At 34.2% G+C, this 22,016-nt stretch overlaps 1 protein-coding gene across 1 annotated transcript in view; it reads right to left on the minus strand.

The window, feature by feature from the left end:
• The window catches only part of mGluR (metabotropic Glutamate Receptor), a 720,415-nt gene that overhangs the window by 143,304 nt on the left and 555,095 nt on the right, over window positions 1–22,016 (minus strand). The window lies entirely within an intron of this gene.

Raw genomic sequence — 22,016 nt, forward strand, 5'->3', positions numbered from 1 at the left:
AATCTTTGGGATTACCTTAATTACTCAAATAAAACAATTTGAACTGAAGTACGTCCAGCTCTTTTAGCTTAATACGGAGACAGACTATCCGAAGATATCCTAGTCACCCAGATTTCAACAACTGTCCAAAGAGATCATGAATCATACGATCAATATCATCAGAGAATTAAAAAAAATTTAAATGATTTATTGCAGCATTCGACATTAAATGACAATGTCGAAACTGTTAATTTTAAGACTCCCTATTTTAAAAATATAGCATTAAAAACATTCTGCACAGGCATGAATGAAGCGTATGGTGAATCTTTGTCACATTTTTCAATAAATTCACTTGAAGAAGCGCTCCAAAAATGTATAATCTATGACAATCACAAATCTCAACAGAAATATATGAATTATTTAAAGACACAACAAAATAAATAACCTTTTCACCAAACCAGAAACCTACTAATACAAATTAAAGTAAGAAACAACCCCCACCAGAACACACATTTTATTACTTGGCCAAGCAACAATGTAACTCCTCAATCTAATTTAAATCCTTTTAGACATAACCCGCAATATAATAATTTTAACAATCAAAATTTCAATAGGCCACAAATCTGAAATCCACAACCAGAAAGATATCATGCTACTCCAATGAGTGGTATACACCACTCACTAAAAATGAACCCATGAGCACGTCCACTAGACGTACCTATCATTTTAGTATACATAAATGCAACCCCAGACGAAGATTTCGAATATATCCCCGAGAATTTCGAAATTAACGAAGAGCCCGAAGAATTAATTGAAGAAACTTCTCAGGATTTTCACGACGACCCGACCGAAGAACATCCATCGCCAATATCGATCTAAGTAATCTCCAAACTAATCCCCGACTACCGTTCTTCTTCTTGCCTAATTCAAACATTAAAGTGTTAATCGACTCTGGCGGTACCCACACAGTCGTTTCTCCAAAAGTTTTAAAACATTCGAACCTTTCACATATTTACGAAAAACCATTCACGCCGAGATAAATTTTTGTACCTTTTATTAACGCCACAAAAATTGCAAATTTACAAATACCTAACTCAATCCACAATGTAAGTGAGGGATTTTTAGAAAACATTACACTACAAAAACCTATGCAATTAGAGAATTTACACAGATTTCATCTGGCCCGACCCAATTTCATGAACCAGCAAAAATAACAGAACATTTAAACGAAGAAGAAAGCAGTAAGACCATAAAACTTTGTAAAAAATACAAAGACATTTTTTTCGACGATTCAAAGAACAAGGACGAAACACCCATTTACGTTAGAGTCTACAGGCACCCCAAATCTATGCAAGAGGACATCAGTCGACAAGTAAACAAATTATTAGACCACAAAATAATCCGACCATCAACTTCACCTTACTCAGCATCTGTTTGGATAGTCCCCAAGAAACCTGATTCCTCAGAAAGGCGGAAATTTTGCATGGTAATCGACTTTAGAAAACTCAGTTAGAATACAATCGGAGATAAGTACCCTCTGCCAAAAATTGATGAAATCCTTGACAATCTCGGAAAAGCTACATGCTTTACCACCCTAGATCTCGCTCAAGGCTTCCACCAAATAGAAGTTCACCCGAATTCTATTAACAATACAGCCCCACGGCCACTTCGAATTCTTGCGAACGCCTTTTGGACTAAAAAACAGTCTTGCCACTTTCGAGAGATTAATGGACTAACATCTTAAGACCTTTTCAACACAAATTCTGTTTTGTTTATATGGAGGATGTTATAGTCCTTTCCAAATCACTATAAGATCACATAGTCCAGATCTCTAAAATTTTTTATATATTTCGAGAAAACAACCTAAAGTCCAATTAGATAAATCCGAATTTCTGACGAAAGAAGTTGCCTTTCTGGGTCATATATACTCCTTAAGGCATAAAACCGAACCCCAGTAAAATCTAAGCTATTTAGACATACCCCTTAACTAAGCTAGAGATGGCAAAAATCCAAATTTTAGAGGAACTACTAGCCGAAATATCAAAAACTTCGAAAACGCATCATAACAGTAACAGCTTCGATGACAGTACATCATATTAACATTTTGGTATCAAACTAATTTTCTCGCAAACGCATTTTGCTCATCCTTGTCAATACCTAAGTTTGCGATATATTTTAAGAATAAATCATTATCAATATGAAAACGAATAATAAACAAAATTACTTTCACTTTATGTTTAAATAGGTAGTTTGAAAAATTATGATATTCAAGCATTTTTACATCACTATATTACACATTTTGAACAAATGTACTAAACTATTAATAGTATTTTTCTCTGTTCAACGGCACTTTATTTTAGTGAATACTAGAAATGGTACAGGAAGATCTGGGTACATACGAAAATTCTCCTGCAAGGATGTACGGATTTCCCTCTCACCCAACAAGTATCATTTTAGAAACGCAGATCTGCCGCTGAAGGATAAAATTGTTTACGTTTGAGATTAAATATCAAAACTAATCCGTGTAATTTTAATATAACCCAGTTCCTAAACAGGTTAGGATCGACCCTAAGTGGGAGAATACATTAATATTTTCGGATTATAAGAGGATTTACTAATTTTAGAAACAATCCCTATGAAGGGAGTTTGTCAATTAGGATCTTGCACTTCAACTTGTCAAAATCCCGCAGAGAATCACAATAAATTACATCACGCCTAACCAATATGTTCTACCTGGCTGAAATTGTGTACCGACCGTCATTTTGTGATATATCGTTGTAACCAGATGCACTACTCTATAAAAAATTTTAGTCTAGGCAATGCTTTAAAAATTAAACAAACCCCTATATGTAGAAAATCATTACGAATCTACAGGGTGTTCATAAACGCTCTTCATAAAAGAAAACTACAAATTCTGGAATTCATGTTATTTCGATGTGACGTAAATCACCTTATCCAAAAATACTTTCGTAGAGAGCTTAAGCTCTCTCTTATGAGTATAGATTAAATTCAAAAGGAACATAGTTATCCTTAATATAATGTTCTAAGGAATCGTAAACTTAAAAATATTTTTCCTAATATTCCTCCACTTGGGTAAGTACACAATTTTTGCAGGTGGTAGTTTTAATATTACGTCGCTTGCTTACAAAATGTTTACATATATTTTCGTCCTCTTTGGCAATGTAAAATAAACAATCAAACTCCTGGATTTCCATAGAATCTGTATTTTAAAAATCTTTGTCTCCGAATAGTTCTGAGTCGCTGTTGCATACTTTCTTCAACCCCACCTTTCTCTTAATCGCTAAAGTCTAGTATATCCTCGATATCCGACAAATTATCAGCCTACTCTTGTTACTCCTTTAGTTATTACGTTATATGAAAATATCTTCTTCTTCTTCTTCTTAGCCTTCTGTCGTCCATGTTTGGACATAGGCCCCTCCCAACTCCTTCCATCGGTCTCTATCCTGAGCAACATATTTCCAATTTGTTCCAGCTATTCTTTTATGAAGAAATATATATGAAATTATATGAGGATGTATCTTCAAGAAAGATAATTAAGTTTTTGGTATTTAAATGTTCACCTAATACTTAAATCACTAGAAATATTGTAATATTTGGTGGTTCGTGTGGGTGTGGTTTTCTCGATGAATGTGTGGGAGAAAGAATGGGAATCGGGTGATAGCAGGGCATCAGGAGGGATGTTTTGCCTTAACCAGCCCTTCCATCCTGATGTCTGGAGTGACAGAGAAGAGGTTTTTAGTTGGACGCCGATCGTCTCGAAGTGGTGACGGGACCAATTGTCAAAGGTCTAAACTCCCTCGGGCATCTCGTCCTGGTACAATTTCGTTAGGGTATTAGGAACCTAACACTACCTGGGTGAGTCACAGATGTCTGTATGCAGATTTTCCTTCTTTTTAAAGATGTAAAAAAAAAGAAAAAGGTACTTATACATAATATTGGTATGACCTAATCGAAGTGTCGAGAAATTGTGACCTAGTGAGCTCTTTTTAAGTTTAATGGGCGTAACGGTCTCCTTGTCGATTTAGGACTTATTTTTCCACTCCCTGATTACTTTTTCTTTGAGAAACTGTTTTGTATCACTAGAGAGAGTCTTTGACACTATTATAGCATGATCGTTTTTGGTAGCTTCTCTTGCTTAGAGGTCAGCTTTTTAATTACATTGTATTTTCATTCCAAGAAACTTACTTTTGTCTGAGAATGTGAGCAGCTATACAGTTTTAAATGTATTCTTTGGAGTCTGTGCCTTCTTGAGAAAAGTATGCACCTATAAATGGGAGAATTACACGCTTACTAACATAGACCATATCTCTAGTTTATAAATAAATTCTTGTAAGTGTTTTAGAGCGAGAAGTTAATATAACTAGATCGTCGGCATATGCCCTTAACTAGTGGGGAGCAGTGATCCAGTATATCGTTGATAGCCACGAGAAAGAGAGTTAGACTCATAACTGATCCCTGAGGTGTTCCGTTTTCCTAATTTTTTTTTGTTGATGTGGAATTAGCGGCATGGACAGAGAAAGCTGTTGACTGCAAAAAGTTTTCTGTTAATCTTAGCATATTACCGCTGATTCCCCATTTGTGTAATTTTGATATAATAAAAAACCTCCAAAGCGTCTCATACGCCTCAGTGATATCGAAGAATACTGCGATTGTCCTTTGAGTAGTTGCAAAGCCTTCGTGCTTCTCTGACTCTAAATCTAGTAAGTTAACTAGGCATGACCTTCTTTGACAAAAGCCACTTTGCTGAGGAATTAAATGTTTTTCTTGTTTCACAATAGTATTTTTTTATAATTTTTTCTAGAACTTTGCATGATACATTAGTGTGTGATATAGTTGGTACGAGTCTATGTTGGTTCTGTCTTTGTTGGATTTGAGCAGAGGAATTATAATGCTGTCTGACTATACAGATGGAAAGAACTGGTTTGTACAAATAAAATTGTATAATTTTAACAGCCAAGACATTCCACTTTCTAGTAAGTTTAACAAAAAATGAATGGTATACCGTTTGGACCTGGAGCGGAATTTATAGTTGACATTCGGGTATCACTAAGTTCTTGCAGTGTAATCGGTACATTTAGAATGTTGTACTCGTGAGAATAGTACACCTACTTTGTTTTCTCTGTGTTTTTTTCTTAAGCTTAAATTTCGGCGAATGGTTATCGGTTCTTGAATTTTATCGTTACATGACCTTAATTCACTGGCGAATATCAATTTCATTTCGGTCGCTTATAATTTTGTTAACTTTTGCTAGGAAAAGTATTTTATCCGACACACTTACGTTACTTGCTGGGGTAAAACCATGTATACTTTAAACGAATGTTTGCTGTGATGTTTTCCTGCATTTTTGAGAATATATCTAGCTTCTGCCCAACATCTTTTGTATTCTGACATGATTTTATTAGTTTTAAGATCCTTATACCTATTGAAGGTTCTTTTATATGTTTTACGGCTTCTTTGCATTCTGGTTTTGATTCTCCAATATTATTTTCTGCTGCTTTTTTGATTATTGATAGGAAGGTATCTAAGTCTTTATCTATGTCATTAAGAGTAATATCTTTTATGTTGTTTATTTAATTTTGTATGTGTTTTGTAAAATTCTCCCAGACTGCATTTTTAATATTTCATTTTGATAGGAGAGTAGGAATATTGTTATTTTTTGTTATTGTGGAAACGTAATTTTAAGGGGTAGTAGCCACGTCCGTATAGGTACGGGATAACGTCGCATTCTAGTGTTGGTGATAACAATGGATTACATAACGATATATCAATGGCCCATTTGAATGTTAAACCTGGTAAATCTACTATCGTTTAACAGATTTCGATTTTGTGAGGTCATACTAAATTCCACTATCTTGCCTCTATCGTTACCTTTTTTTTAACTAAAGATATATGATTGTCTGAATTAAAATTGTCTACCTTAATACAAGGGCTAAAAATTTATTGCAGTAAGATAACTGTACCTTTTACAGACCACTTAAGGTTTTCCTTATAAGCAGATTCAATAATAAGAAGAATACATTTTTATTTTTCTTTGCATAATTTTTAAAGATAAGTTTTAATCCTTCCGATTCAGTTAGTAATATCGAAAAAATAATATTATCACAGTTTAATTCTTTTTTTTTTAAGTTTTATTAATTATGTACAATTTCATTAAAATGCTCCCTTCACCGACCGGCTTGAAAAATATTCACTTACCAACGACCGATTTTTTTGCTATTACCGACCACAAGCACCTAATTACCGAACATTTCAGTCCTATTAGCGACCTTCTTGAGGGACTACTTATTTAAGTAATTAACAATATAATATTTACTTATTTATTTAAAAATAATCATATCTACTGGCTTAATTGAAAAAAACAAACGCAGTAGAAGATTTGAATATTTAAAAAAATATAAAATCATAGTACCACAAATAAAAAGTTACATAATATATTGGGCATGTATAATAGATTAAACTTTGGTATGAAATAATTTTATTTTATTATTATTATATTTTTTATTGCATCCATCTCTGAAATTGCATAGATGCCCCTTTTATTTGGTTTGGAGGATTAATTTTTGAAAATATTTCATTTTCTGAATATGATAAAATATCTCTTTCTCAGGTCATTTTCAATGTGAACCACTTCTTCTCATAGTCTTTACTCTTAATCCCGTTTAAAATTCTTTCTCATAATTAGCGATTCTGGTATTAAACTTTTGTCGAACCTTTTCTTACGATTACACATTTTTCTTTTGGTCTTTTGGTGAACGAAAAAAAGCTGATTCGTCGCAATTAAAAATTCTTTTTGGGTCTGATAGAACCGAGGTTTGGTCAGATTTTGACATACTCGATTAGAGAGCTGCAGATGCCTGGCGAAGAAATTTTCGTACCAATGACGGTCTGGAATTCCTTCTTTAAATTTATTTGCTTGTTCTAGATGACGTACTAGTTCTACAACACACCCCAACAGTTGAGTTTTTGTTACAGAAAAACCAACAGTTTCTAAATATAGAATTCAATCTACTATGGCTTGTTCTTCATCTGCAGTCAGGACACAGTGTGCCCCACTTAGGTGGTAGCACCTTCTTTACATTTTTTATAAATTTTATCAACTAGAGTGCTTTTTGGAATTTTGGATTCTCTGGAGGCTTTTCCAAACGACATTCCATCTCGGATTAAATCCAATGCTTGCTGAAGAATTTCTTTGGCATGGTTATTTCGTTTTTCAGACATAGCTCAAAGTTTTTCTTGAATCTGGAAAGAAAATATTCATAATATTTTCGGTTGGTAATAGGTGTCCAATATCAAATCTTCAGAATTCATATCCGAAATTGGACAGTATAATTTTATCACCCAGTAGACCGAATGAATCTATTTGTTATTAAATACACACACGTAGTTAATTAGGTTACATACACATTTGGTCAATTATAAATAATAATTTGGACATCAGTAAAAAGTACTGACAAAGTTAAACAATTTACATAAATTAAATACACATATCACGCTAGGTACGCGAAAAATATTGACCCAAATAGAATTTATATAAAACTAATATCTCTTGACTAGAGAAGCATTCAATCAATATTCACTCAACGAACATATAGTCTTCAACGATCAAATTCATCAGTCTCTACTCAAAGTAATCCCGGGTCTACACCCATAGTGTACGTCTCAACAATAAACTCTGCTACTATTATTTGGTGTTTCCATTACAACAGAACGAACATCTTCACTGAGCCAACGAAGGAAATTTGTTCATGGTCCTATCGAGAAACAGAATACTTCAAGGAAGTTTGAGAGAGCCTATACAGTCCACGCCAGCAACACCCTCAGTAGCAGAGAGAGACCACTAGACCCGGGAGAACGAGAGCAGTACCAAAGCCAAGAGCCATACTAGAGCCGAGAGCAGTACCAGAGCCGAGAGCAGTACCAAAGCCGAGAGCCATACTAGAGCCGAGAGCGGTACTAGAGCCGAGAGCGGTACCAAAGCCGAGAGCCATACTAGAGCCGAGAGCGGTACCAGAGCCGAGAGCAGTACCAAAGCCGAGAGCCATACTAGAGCCGAGAGCGGTACCAAAGCCGAGAGCCAGACTAGAGCCGAGAGCGGTACCAGAGCCGAGTGCCATACTAGAGCCGAGAGCAGTACCAAAGCCGAGAGCCATACTAGAGCCGAGAGCAGTACCAAAGCCGAGAGCCATATTAGAGCCGAGAGCAGTACCAAAGCCGAGAGCCATACTAGAGCCGAGAGCGGTACTAGAGCCGAGAGCGGTACCAAAGCCGAGAGCCATACTAGAGCCGAGAGCGGTACCAAAGCCGAGAGCCATACTAGAGCCGAGAGCGGTACCAGAGCCGAGAGCAGTACCAAAGCCGAGAGCCAGACTAGAGCCGAGAGCAGTACCAAAGCCGAGAGCCATACTAGAGCCGAGAGCAGTACCAAAGCCGAGAGCCATACTAGAGCCGAGAGCAGTACCAAAGCCGAGAGCCATATTAGAGCCGAGAGCAGTACCAAAGCCGAGAGCCAAACTAGAGCCGCAGAGCAGCCAAAGGACAGGACCGATTGCAGAACCCACCAGAAGCGAGGGATCCTCAACGTCTAAGAACACAAAAAACCGTAAGTTTTTGAATAATTACAAAATCTTCCAACTTTTACAATCTTACAATTTAACAAGTTTTTTTTTATTACAATTTAATAATTTAGAACAACAATCTCCACTCTATCAATCGTATAATAATGTACTTTAGAATGCATACCATTTAAATAATACAGAGAATTGATAAAACAAAAATAAACGTCATTCACAACTATAATTAACTAAACAGTAATTCTGTATGACAATTTGAAAAAAGAAACGTTCATACATATAGCTTGCTTTTAATTACAATTAAATATTTTATTTCGAAAAATTAAAATAATTACGTAGCAAATAATTTCATTTATTTTGATAACAATATATATATATATATATATATATATATATATATATATATATATATATATATATATATATATATATATATATATATATATATATATATATATATATATATATATATATGTATATATATCATTATAAGAGTGTGTGGATTACATCTTGACCTACCTCAATGCAAAGAATAGCACAGCAGGCAAGGTCAAACTTATATTTCGCTAAATTGCACATTCCGATAGAAAAGAAAGTGTTATAATACAGGTATACTTATTTAATACATAACGTACATTTAGTATTGTCTAATATATTTACCGCTGAATGTAAAAATTTTTAAAATAATCATGGAGAGTCTATACGTTAAGCAAGCGGAAATAGGAACAGAAATAGTGAAACTCGTTTCAAATACAAAAAAGGATTCCCAATCTCGGAAAAATCAACAATACATCCGGGATAGACAGGAAAAATTAGAAGAATATTGGGCAAAATTTTTAAATAACCACGAAAAGCTGCTAGAAGGGGGTATAACGAAAGAAAAATATTTTGAAACAAAATACTATGATCAGGTATTTAAGACATACATTGAGGGGAAAACCCTGTTGGAAGAATATGGAAGGGTGCTGAAAAGAGGAAAAGCACCGAAAGTAAAGGAGATACAGATAAGAAAACAAAGAATCGAGGAATTATTACGGCCAGAAAATGAACAAGACTTGCAGGAGGATGAAGAATTGCAGTCAGAGTTAAGAGAATACATGGAAAAGGTGAATACACTAATGATTGAAGCAGCAGTAAATGAGGAACTGGACGCTATAGATATTGGAAAAGTAGAGAGAATAAATCATCTAAAGAGGAAAGTCAGGGAAGTTTTAAAGAAAATAAGGCCAGGAATGCAACGGCCAGAAAGCACACAGAGGAGGGACGGTGTGACATTGCCGCAGGTAAAAATCCCTGTGTATGAAGGCAGCAGCACTAAGATGGAAGAAAATACTAGTAGCTATAATGTTTTTAACGATGTTAAAACCCATAAAGGCAGAACCGTATAAAATATATAATCCGGTACCAGGATTTTTCACAGAAGACCTTGGAGAGGTCGTCATAGACCGGGGAACATTTCGAATAAAGGTGTTACTCGAAAAAGGAAGAATTCGAACAGAGCACCAACTAATAGGAAATATGATACAAGGCGTACGAGAACTGTGTCATGAGATAAAAATCGTGAATTGTAAGGATATAATAGAGAAATTGGAGGAAGGACAAAGAAAGGCGGAGTCAGTAAGCGAGGGGCTGACAGTAGAAATAAAAGGAAGGGAAAGAAGAGGAATATTAGGAACAATATTAACCTCAGTATTTGGAGTCAATGACGAAGCCTACAGTAACATTGAAGCATTAGATAATAACCAAAAGGAGCTAATAAAGGAATCACAGCACCAGGCGAAGATAATGTTAGAAACAATAACATCAATCAATCACACAGAGAACAGGATAAACGAGCAAATGAACAAGTTTAACAAAGCACTAATCACAGGTCTACAAGAAATTTCTAAAGGACTTAACGAAGTAGAAGACAAAGCACAAAAACTAGAAACCGAATATAGCACGTTACGAATACAAACGATAGCATTACAAGTTATGGACTTCATAAACGAATATACTCAATTTTACGAGGGAATATTAAACCTTCACTATAACCACGGACACTTCATTGATATAGTGAAACCGGGTGAAATAACCAAATTAATAGGGAAAGCAGGGCAGATACTGCCTCAAGGGGTCGAAATACGACGACAACCCATTATAGAAACAGAAGTCAGTCATGACGACAGATATATAACAGTCATCGGCTACTTCATAGTGACAGGGAAAAATAAGTACAGCATGCTCAAAGTCACGGCCATACCACTTAACGTTGAGGGGTCGGTGTTGCGCACATTTGTCGCCCCAAGGAATCTACTGGTCGTAGATTATAACACACTGCACTACTTCGAATTGACCACGGAAGATAGAGAAAGGTGCTTACTGTTGACAAAGGCGCAGATAGCGTACTCACCAACGGCTATAAGAAACATGGATACCCAACCAAACTGCATACTAGAAGAAATTTATGAGCGATCTAAGAATAGCACATGTCCAGTGGTAGCCAGGACAATACAGACAGCTCAATGGAGTAAGATGGGTACTCCCAACCTCTGGCTAGTTATCACGCCAGTCACGATACACATATCCATTATTTGCGATGGAAATCGGAGCGAAAGAGTACTGGAACGAGTCACATTCCTGAAGCTTTCACCCAAATGTATCGCCCAAACGAAAAATATTACATTACTCCCCACTAGCAGTGGGGTGGACAGAGCAGTGACGAGTTACCTGAAGTCGCCAATCACTCCCGTGGCCCAACTGGTGGCGAGGACACCCCGCAAGTTTAACACGCCTCTAAACACCTACCTTGACATACCAGGAGGAGAGCTACGTCATGTGTTACTTGAGGAGGAGAGTCTGGAACAAGAAATGACGCATACGCAGTGGCGATCGATTCACGAATCTAATTGGCATTATTTTGTGGCCACCGGGATCATTACTATAATGGTAATAATTGGGATACTCACGTTATGGAAGTACCGTCCTGTTGCACGACTATGTCGTTCAGGGAATCCACAAATTCAGACTAACGAACAGGAAGTACCTGTATTAGTTAGTAATCGGCACAACAATGTACGGTCGACTTCCCAAGTTGACATCCCACTTTCCACATTTTCATCCAATTGCCCTAATTTTAATCTAGAGATAGAGTCGGACATTGATAGCTAGGGTACGGTTGGAAGATTATTGATTATTCTTAAACTATTTATAATTTATCATGTTTGAATTTTACTATGTTATGTAATACTTATATGTAAACTTTGAGTATTGACACTTGGGCCAGATTGCCCGATTCCGCAGTATGTCCAATATCAAATCTTCAGAATTCATATCCGAAATTGGACAGTATAATTTTATCACCCAGTAGACCGAATGAATCTATTTGTTATTAAATACACACACGTAGTTAATTAGGTTACATACACATTTGGTCAATTATAAATAATAATTTGGACATGAGTAAAAAGTACTGACAAAGTTAAACAATTTACATAAATTAAATACACATATCACGCTAGGTACGCGAAAAATATTGACCCAAATAGAATTTATATAAAACTAATATCTCTTGACTAGAGAAGCATTCAATCAATATTCACTCAACGAACATATAGTCTTCAACGATCAACTTCATCAGTCTCTACTCAAAGTAATCCCGGGTCTACACCCATAGTGTACGTCTCAACAATAAACTCTGCTACTATTATTTGGTGTTTCCATTACAACAGAACGAACATCTTCACTGAGCCAACGAAGGGAATTTGTTCAATAGGTCACAATAAATATTTCTTGTACTCTGTTACTGACCGTGAAAAAGTATTAATTTAGAAGACTACTTTTGATTATTTTATAATTAATATATTGCATTCACCTTTAAAACAATGAAGTACCATAAATATATGCAGTTAGGTTACCAAGATCTTCTTGGTCTATAGTTTGATCTGGAGGTAAATATATGTTGCAAATATTAATTATTCGTTCCATATCTACTGTAATCGCTACTGCTTCAAAATTTAATGTGTTGATTTGTAACTGCTGGGCTTCATATTTTTTATCGACGTAAATAGCAACCCCACCACTAGCTGTCTTAGCATTTTGTCTGTATTTGAAAAAGTTTGTGTATTTTTAAAACTTGAATGCATGGATAAAATCTTAAAAGTTAATCTGTTGTAAACACAGTATAAATTAGTTGATTTCAGAGATAATTTGCTCGAGCATTCCGAAGCGGCTGTAGAAAATCGTTTAACCCTTATCCGGGCAAGGTGGGTCCAACGGGCCCGACACGCCAAGTGTTTTATCGTAAACTGATAAAAATTTTTTTATTGAATTTTATGCATCACTGAATTTGTTTAGAAGTATATGTTCTTCAATTTAGTCATGAGCTATTCAAAATATTCATTATAATTTTTGAAATTATTGCATCGAAAGCATTTTGTCACGTAAAGGGGCAACATGGGCCCATCGGATCTATTTATATTTATACTCAAAGTCTAAATCTTTGTTACAGAAGTTAATCTGGCAGTTAGGTAATGTTTTTGTGGATTATCTAAACGACTTTAATTCCGGATATCCAATAATAAAGTCTAAACGTGTAACAAACAATGTAAACAACTCTTTGATGTGAACATCAAAAATATGCCTAAAATAAATGTTGTATCTATTTTTGTTGAATTACAAGAATCGCCACAAATCCATCGAGATAGGCCATAATCAACTCAATTATGCAATAAGAAATTTAGACAATTGGATTTTCAATAACGGCTTATCAATTTCCGAAGAAAAATCAGTATTAGTTACTTTTACGAGAAAAAGATTTCGGTGTCCTCACCAAATAAAATTATCAAAATATTTGTTTCCTTACAAATCTTCCACTAAATTTTTAGGAGTAATTTTAGATTGTAAATTAAATTGGAAAGAACAGATAAATTATATAATTAAAAGAACAGAAAATAGTGTTAATTTATTAAAAACTTTCGGTCATTCCTCCTGGGGAGGGGATCCAAAAATAATGTTACTATTTTATAGAATACTCGTTAGATCTATTTTGGATTACGGATCTTTATTTTACCATTCAGCAGCAGAAACAAATCTTATAAAAATAGATAAAATAAAAAACAAATGTCTTCGACTCAGTATTGGATACTTGGGAAGTACGCCTGTAGACGTTATGGAAACGTAGATTTCTATCTGACAACTTCGTGTTAAAGTTAAGAAGTCAGAAATCCAAGTAATTGGTGAAAATATCTAGTTTAGCTGGTTTGGTTTTAACATCAAAATATTGGGATAAGAAAAAAATACCATTATTAGTTGAAAGTTTTATTACCAATGTACAAAGATATGAAGAACTTTATAAATCCAATGGAATCCCTTTATAGAATTATTCTTATGAAATATTTCTTTCTCCAGTTAAGACCCATATTAACGCTCGCTATTTGTGTCAAAACAATATTATTATACAAAAAGAATATTATCGGGATTGTATAGTAAAATGGAAAGAGTATGAAAAAGTTTATACTGATGGATCTAAATCGGAACATGGAGTTGGTTGTGCAGTTTATTATCCTTCCAAAAATATTAAGCTAATATACAAACTATCAGATATGATGTCAATTTTCATTGCTGAGCTTATTGCCATAAAATTAGCAATGAATCTGTGTTTAGAACAAGAAGAAGATAAATTTGTCATATTTACAGACTCTAAAAGTTCGGTAGAAAAACTTAATAATCTGTGTTTGAATCCTAATTTAAATTATATCCTTCTTGATATTTTGGAATTGTATCAAAATGTATCAAGTAGAGGAAAACAAATTTATATATCATGGATAAAAGCCCATTCAGGTATAGAAGAAAATGAAGAAGTGGACTATTTTGCAAAATATGGTGCAAAAAATGGAAGAATACTTAGATTAAAAATACCAGAGTCTGATTTTATTCCAATTTTTCGAAAGAAACTTAAGGAAAAGTGGCAGATAAAATATAAATGTGGAGACAAAGGACAGTTTTTTAAGAATATACAACCAAAAATAAGGGACAAACCATGGTTTGAGAATACACGTAATCGATCAATTATTCGGATAATAAGTCGAATGCGCTGCAATCATGCACTATTTCCAGCTTATAAACATAAAATAGGTTTGTTAGATAATAATAAATGTCTATGTGATGAAATTGCCGATTTACAACATATTCTTTTAGAATGCCCGTTAAAAAAATTAGAAATTGATCAGTTCTATCAGAATTTAATATCGTACAAGATGAAATTTCCAATAAATGTTTCAAATCTATTGACATTAGAGGATAATAGTATCTACAACATCATATATCAGTATGTAAAATCTACTAATATTACTTTGTAAGCAGTATTGCGACATATGAATAAATTTGTAAGCCTAAAACGAAAAAAAAACAAACAAAAAAAAAACAAACAAATAAAAAAAAAACAATATATATAAAAAAACCAAAAAAAAAATCAAACCGATAAATGAATAATATTAAACAAAAAAAAAATACTAATACTAATAATATTAAAAATAAATTAAAAATAAAAATAAAAGAATAGTTACAACGTTATATATACAGATATCAAAAATGAAAATAGGTAACCAAAATATTTAGGCATTTACTAACACAAATATTGTATCCCAATTTAACATGTATAAAATATTAATATGTATATAATGTAAACAATGGAAATGGATGAGAAAACATGACTGGCCTTTTGGCTTTGCCAGTTCCATTACATTAGGAAAAAAAAATTTTTGTTGAATTACAAGAATTGATAATCATTGTTGGAATGCAATAATATGCTTACGTAGGTACCTATACATATTTTGAAATAAATAATGCGCTATTATTTGTTTGATATCGATGTTAGTGTCGAAAACTAAGCTCTTTAAATTATATTGAATTCCAGTGAAAGTAGATACTGCGCATAAAATGTCCCGAAAACCATTATCAGCTGCAGAACTGCAAGATATTGCTAATAATATATGGGATTCCGTTGATGAATCTCCTGAAGTAGGTGGCATTAAAAGTGACTCTGAAAATAAAGATCATCCTTCGGAAGCAAGTGAAGAGGATGATCAGCAAGTAGTATTAAGTGATAACGATGAAGAATGTGTAGCTACAAGTTTCCAGATTTCAGAGTGTGTAATTTTTGAAATACATACTAATTTATATTGGAATTTAGGGGTTTACTACTTATCACTAATGGCAATGGAATGAGAATGTCGAAATACATAATACCGGCTGAATGGAGGGGATACCATACTAACGTTCGTTAAAAATCATCCATAGCATCTCGATCTCGCCTTGTTCGATAGTTTATTTCTATCTACTAGATCCCAGTTTCTAATTATTTTTCTTTTCATTTCATAGTTACCGTCAATACTAATTTTTGCTCTGACCATCCTGCGATCGCTACTTGTTATGAATCTGTTAAGAACTGTTACATCTTTATTGATATATCGTTCCGTGGACAGTATGTAGTCGATTAATTTTTTTTTGGGGATCCATTAGAGCTGATTTATGTCCATTTTCGTTGGGACTTCTTTTTGTAAAAGGAGTTCATTGCGTATAGATGCTTCTCTTCTAGGTAGTTCATTAAAGTAGCACTTCTATCATTTCTCTGACCATACCCGAAATCTCCTATTTTAGTTTCTTCTTTAATTAGTTTTCTACCCAGTTGGCATGGCATTTTCTACTCTGGCATTGAAATCTCCAATTACTAGTGTAAGACAATTTTTATGGTCTTCCATAGCCTTTGATATATCTTCATAAAATAGTTCGATATCTTCGTCATCATAAGCTGTCGTGGGGGCATATACCTGGATAATTTTAATTGATGTTTTTTTATTTTAAGTATGACATGGGCGACACGATCTGATATACCTTTGATAATTTGGACATGCTTACTTATAGCTTTATTTATTATAAATTTTACTCCAAATTTACTATTTTTTTCATTTCCTTTATAATACAGTAGACTACCGGATTTTAGCTGTATTCGGATTTCTTTTTTTCGTCGAGTTTCTGATAGGCCTATGATATCCCATTTTATGTTTGTTAATTCTTCTTCCAGTTCATGTACTTTTTCATCCGTGGACATTGATCTAATATTGTATGTCCCTATTGACAGGTTGACGGATTTTTTTGATTTAAGTTGTGCTCGTCTTAGTGGGTTTTTGTTTTGATCTATCCAAAGCGAATTATTGCCTCTCCCAGATACCGTTAGGCAGACCTTTGAGGTGTGGGACTCAGAAATTTTCTTCTTTTCTTTTCCCACCTGGGGACCATTTCCTTTTGTTTTATTACTCGTCATAATAAAAGTGGGGGGGGGGGGTAATGGCAGTTAAAACATCACGCTTGCCAGGCGGGTTGCTGAGTTAGTTATCAGCCGCCCATTCTGGGTCAGACAGTGTTTGTAGCCGTCCACTCTGGATCAGACGCTACATTTAATTTTATAATATATAATAGTCTCCCGTTTTATACCGCTGTCGCGGCTTTGGAAGTATAGCAGGGTAGTCTGCTATATCTAGGGCCTACGGTATACAAGGAAGGTAACATGGCCAGTGCTACGCTTCAACCGTCTATTATTATCCCTGGTTTTACCCAAGGTACTCATTTTTATTCAGGCTGAGTCGATCTGGCGCCTATAGACATTTTTAAAATGTCTAGATGTTCTTGCCGGCGGTAGGATTCGAACTCCGGACCACCGGCTTGCGAGGCAAGCATCCTACCGCTTGCGCTACACAGGCCCTACATTTAATTTTACACTTACCCTAAAATCGAGGATGCCACTTCCGCCATACACACCGTACCGAAGATGTTCTTTTTCGCCGTGAATACCGTTGTGGTTTTCATCCGTGACCCTAGACAAGGGACCCTAAGCAGATACTAGTTTCCCGGGTCAGGAAACTCCTGGAATCTGCGAAGGGCAGGGACTAATTCACTTTCCCTAGTAGGACTATCCAAGGGAATTCCTACTTGCTATCCGATATTCCTCTAGTTTTATTTAATTAAGGGAGTTGAAAAATATAGCTTAGTTTTTGGATGAGAATTTCGGTTAGCTAAGAGCTCTTGCTATTGGAAACCATCAAGACACGAAAGCTGCAATACCTGGGGCATGTTATGCGTAATGAGAGATACAACCTACTTCAATTGATTATACAAGGGAAAATCCAGGGCAAGAGAAGTGTAGGAAGAAGAAGAATCTCATGGTTGCGTAACTTGAGGAAATGGTACGGATGCACATCAATTGAACTATTCAGAGCAGCAGCATCTAAGATCAGAATAGCCATGATGATTGCCAACCTCCGTCGCGGAGATGGCACGTGAAGAAGAAGAGCTCTTGAGTAACTACGCTGTTGATTTTTAGAGTTGGTTGGTCATGTATAGCTTAAGACCAATATATCATTTGACTAACAGAAGGCATAACAGATCAGTATTTTACGTCAATATAGATATAATAGTAATATAATTAAAAGAGAATTAATTTTAAATATATGAATTATCATCACAAGCAAGACATAAGAATAAATTAAGAATTCATTTACTGCCAATTGGCAATTAAACACACAGTTTATCATATTAGATCGTTTCAATTTTGAGAACATTTTCCAAAAATGTCATCAAAACATATAATTTCAATTGCAATTATTGTGGTTTATTCTCAGAATAAATATAGAAGTCACATCTAAAAACATAATAAAAAATTATTGACTGAAAAATGCCATCTAGAAATCACCCCCGTAATTTATTTTCAGCGTAGTGACATGTAGCTATTGTACTACATACGAGTATTTGAGTGATATATTCGTTCATTAAAGCTAATAGTGCAGTATTTCATTTTTTTTTTACTACCACATTCACTGTGGTAGTAAAATACTTGATACTTGTCATTAAAGTATGTTTATTATCACTGCAAGCCTAAATTTGTTTCCAACATTGTTTTACATACCAATGAATTTAATTATGTAAGACAGTTATAACGATTTTAACATAAAATTTTTAATATTACATGATAGGTCATATCGGTACCGATCGCTTTATAGCATCGTTATACAGCAAAATTATTTTTATATCCATATTTATGACTAAATATCTACAAGCTATATTAACCCGCGAGGAGTATCGATGAAAATCGACAAGGAAACTGCATTCCTGTAGTTGACTGTATATCATGTATCACAAACAATTTTTATTTAAATAAAAATATTATTATATTATATTTATAAAAGGTATGTTAATATAAAAACCCTATTGGGCTATATCACAGAACGTTTTCGGAATAACTAGCCCATCATCAGTGCTACCCTAAAATAAGTATCACCAATTTAATTAACGTAAAAGTGAAAGTTAAAATTTTGATCAAGATTACAAAAATGTAATTTAATACCTACTGGATTTACATGTTTGAAGCCACTAAATATATGGGTAAAAACCGTTTAAATATAGTTAAATTAACTTATATAGAATTACATCTTTGATATTAAATAACTAGGGAGTTTAAGTTATAAACGAAATTGGTCACATGGTAACGTAGGACTTGCGTAGTGACGTGCCACAGTTATCACGCAACTGGTGAAGTGCCGTCAAATTGACACCGCCATCAAATTAATATTAACCCTTAACTAGTCGCTACATGGTCAAAAAGACCGCACGTATTAAAAATTGCTAATATTTCGGAAAAAAATTACATTTAGCAACCACGGCCTTCAGTATCTTACTCATTCGATACAAAGATTACAAAGAGCCTCACTACTAAATCAGAGTAGCGGGAGGTTTGTTGATTAGAAGTTACAGCGCACAGGTCATAATTTCAGCGCGCGTCTAGTCAGCTAAAAAGTTTTTATAAATCGTTTTATTGTGTTTCTTATTACCTTAAGGTATGTATAAACGCTAGTTTTTTTAAATAATATACTATTATACTTTTGTCTTATTTTTTAGTAACCTTTTGAATATACCTCTCTTTCTTTTACTATGTAATTAGTCATCAAATTTTAAATTACTTTGCAGCAAATTACTATTACGATATTTCATAATTTTCTTTGTTCTATTATTGATAATCAAAAATTAATTTTTTTAAATTTTAAGCTACAGCAAACTTTTATATATAACTTGTTTGGCTTTATTTTTAGAATGTACTATGAGAAGGAACAAAGGAGATTTCAAGCCCTCATGGAAGAAGAACCGCTTGATATAGAATATGACGACGAAGATGACGAGAATGAAGTAAATCCGAAAGTTATTTATGAGAGGTCGGAAGATTCGGAAAGCGAACAAGAACAGGATTTAGAGGAAATAGGAGAAGTTTTACTGAATAATGTACAAGAAGAAAGTGTTTGTAGGGGAAAAGATGGTACAGCATCAAAGAAAAAACAAAAGGGTACGTATGAGCAAGCCTAATTTAGTAAAACAATCACCTGGGTCTAATAGATTTACGAAAAAGTTGAAAGACATTTATGAAATATGGAGTTATTTCATTGATGAGGATATGATTTACATAATTGTAGAATCCACTAATATATACATTGAAAGTATAGCAAGCTATTTTTCTAGGGAGAGGGATGCAAAGCTTACAAACCCATCTGAAATTCGCGCTCTTATAGGCCTTTTATATTTGGCAGGGACATATAAAGCCCATCACCTGAATACAGAAGATATCTGGCAAACTAATGGCGAAGGTATCGAAATATTTAGACTAGTTATGTCCTTATCCCGATTTCGGTTTCTTCTAAGATGCATTAGATTTGATGATAAGGTCGATCGTGAAGAACGTAGGAGACTGGATAAGATAGCTGCCATCCGAGTATTTTTTGACAAATTCGTAGAAAAGTGTAAATCGGATATAACTCTTCGCAAAATTTAACATGCGATGAAATGCTTGCTGAATTTTTAGGGAATTACCCTTGGATACAATATATTCCAAGCAAACTCTCAAAGTATGGGCACAAAATTTTTAGTTTATGTGATGCTGAAATGTATTATACCATAAATATGGAGGTTTATGTGGGTCGTCAACCAGATGGCCCATTTACTGTCAATTCCCCGAAATAAGTTGTAAAAAGAATGTGTGCGCCAATAAAGAATTCTGGGCGCAACATTACTCTTGATAATTGGTTCATTAGCATTCCTCTAATAGATGTTTTAAAAAAAGAATTTGGATTGACTGTTATTTGGACCATTAGAAAGAACAAAAGGGAACTGCCCCCTGAATTACTTCAAGGATCTCGTCCTCTAAAATCAAGTATGTTCGCCTTTAGCGATACATGTACCTTAGTGTCGTATATCCCCAAAAAGAAGAGAGTTGTATTGCTTGTTTCAAGTCTGCATGATGATGACGCTATAGATAGAGAAACATTTGAACATTATAAACCAGAAATTCTGACGTTTTATAACAAAACAAAAGGCGGGGTTGACGTCGTTGATTAGCTATGCTGCTCTTATGATGTTTCGCGAAAAACAAGACGTTGGCCCATGGTAATTTTTAACACCATACTAAATATCGCAGGCATTAATTCGCTAGTGATTCATGTAAGCAACAACCTTGCTAATAATAAAATGCTTAGAAGAAAATTTTTGAAGCATTTAGCATTTTCTCTTATGGATAAACATCTACGGGTCCGAGCAACAGTAGACAATTTAAATGTAGATCTGAAGTTACGTATTAAGGCCATATGTAATATTTCTAACATAGACGGCAACTAATGAAGGAGTACATGGTAGATGCTACTTTTGCGACTGTAAAAAGAACCGGAAACGACTGTTTCCTGCTGTAAATGTAAAAAGTTTTTATGCAGAGAACATACACGTGCAGTATGCGAATAGTGACAAACTGAACTTATTCGGATTAACTAAAAGTTTCCTTTTTTTTTTATCGGAGTAGAAAATAGTTTTTATAATGTTCTGTCCAGTGTTTTTAACATTAGTTTACTTTTTATATTATTTTATATGTTACTCTACTTAATAAATCTTAATAAAATCGTGTTTTACTCAAATTGGTTCCAAATAGTTCTATTAAACACAAACTAAGAACTACCGCGCGCGACTACTAATTTTCAAAAACTCCTAGCGACTACTGAAGGGTTAAAAATTGCGAATGTTTTTATTTTTTAATTACTAACGCTTAAATACACCTCGTAAAGTGTCATTTTCTTAAAAAAATTGTTGCAACTGATTTAAGTATTTATTTAGACAAGCCAGAGTATAGCGTCAACAAAAAAAAAACAAAGATTCACCAATTAAACGTTTTACTAAAATTGTCTCAAAAAACAATAAATTTCATTACAAAACATTCAAAAGGATAGTTAATTACCACGCTTATAACCAAAATAAATCACTTCTTTGCTTTACTTAGAAAAATGCAATGGGTTAACTTAGGCAAACGTAGGTATAGAATAAATAAAAGCATACTATACCTAGCCTAGACTGTAACAAGTATTACAATTTTTTTAAACAGTCCAA

This window comes from Diabrotica undecimpunctata, chromosome 10 (genome assembly GCF_040954645.1).
Source record: "Diabrotica undecimpunctata isolate CICGRU chromosome 10, icDiaUnde3, whole genome shotgun sequence".
In the NCBI taxonomy this organism is placed as follows: Eukaryota; Metazoa; Arthropoda; class Insecta; order Coleoptera; family Chrysomelidae; genus Diabrotica; species Diabrotica undecimpunctata.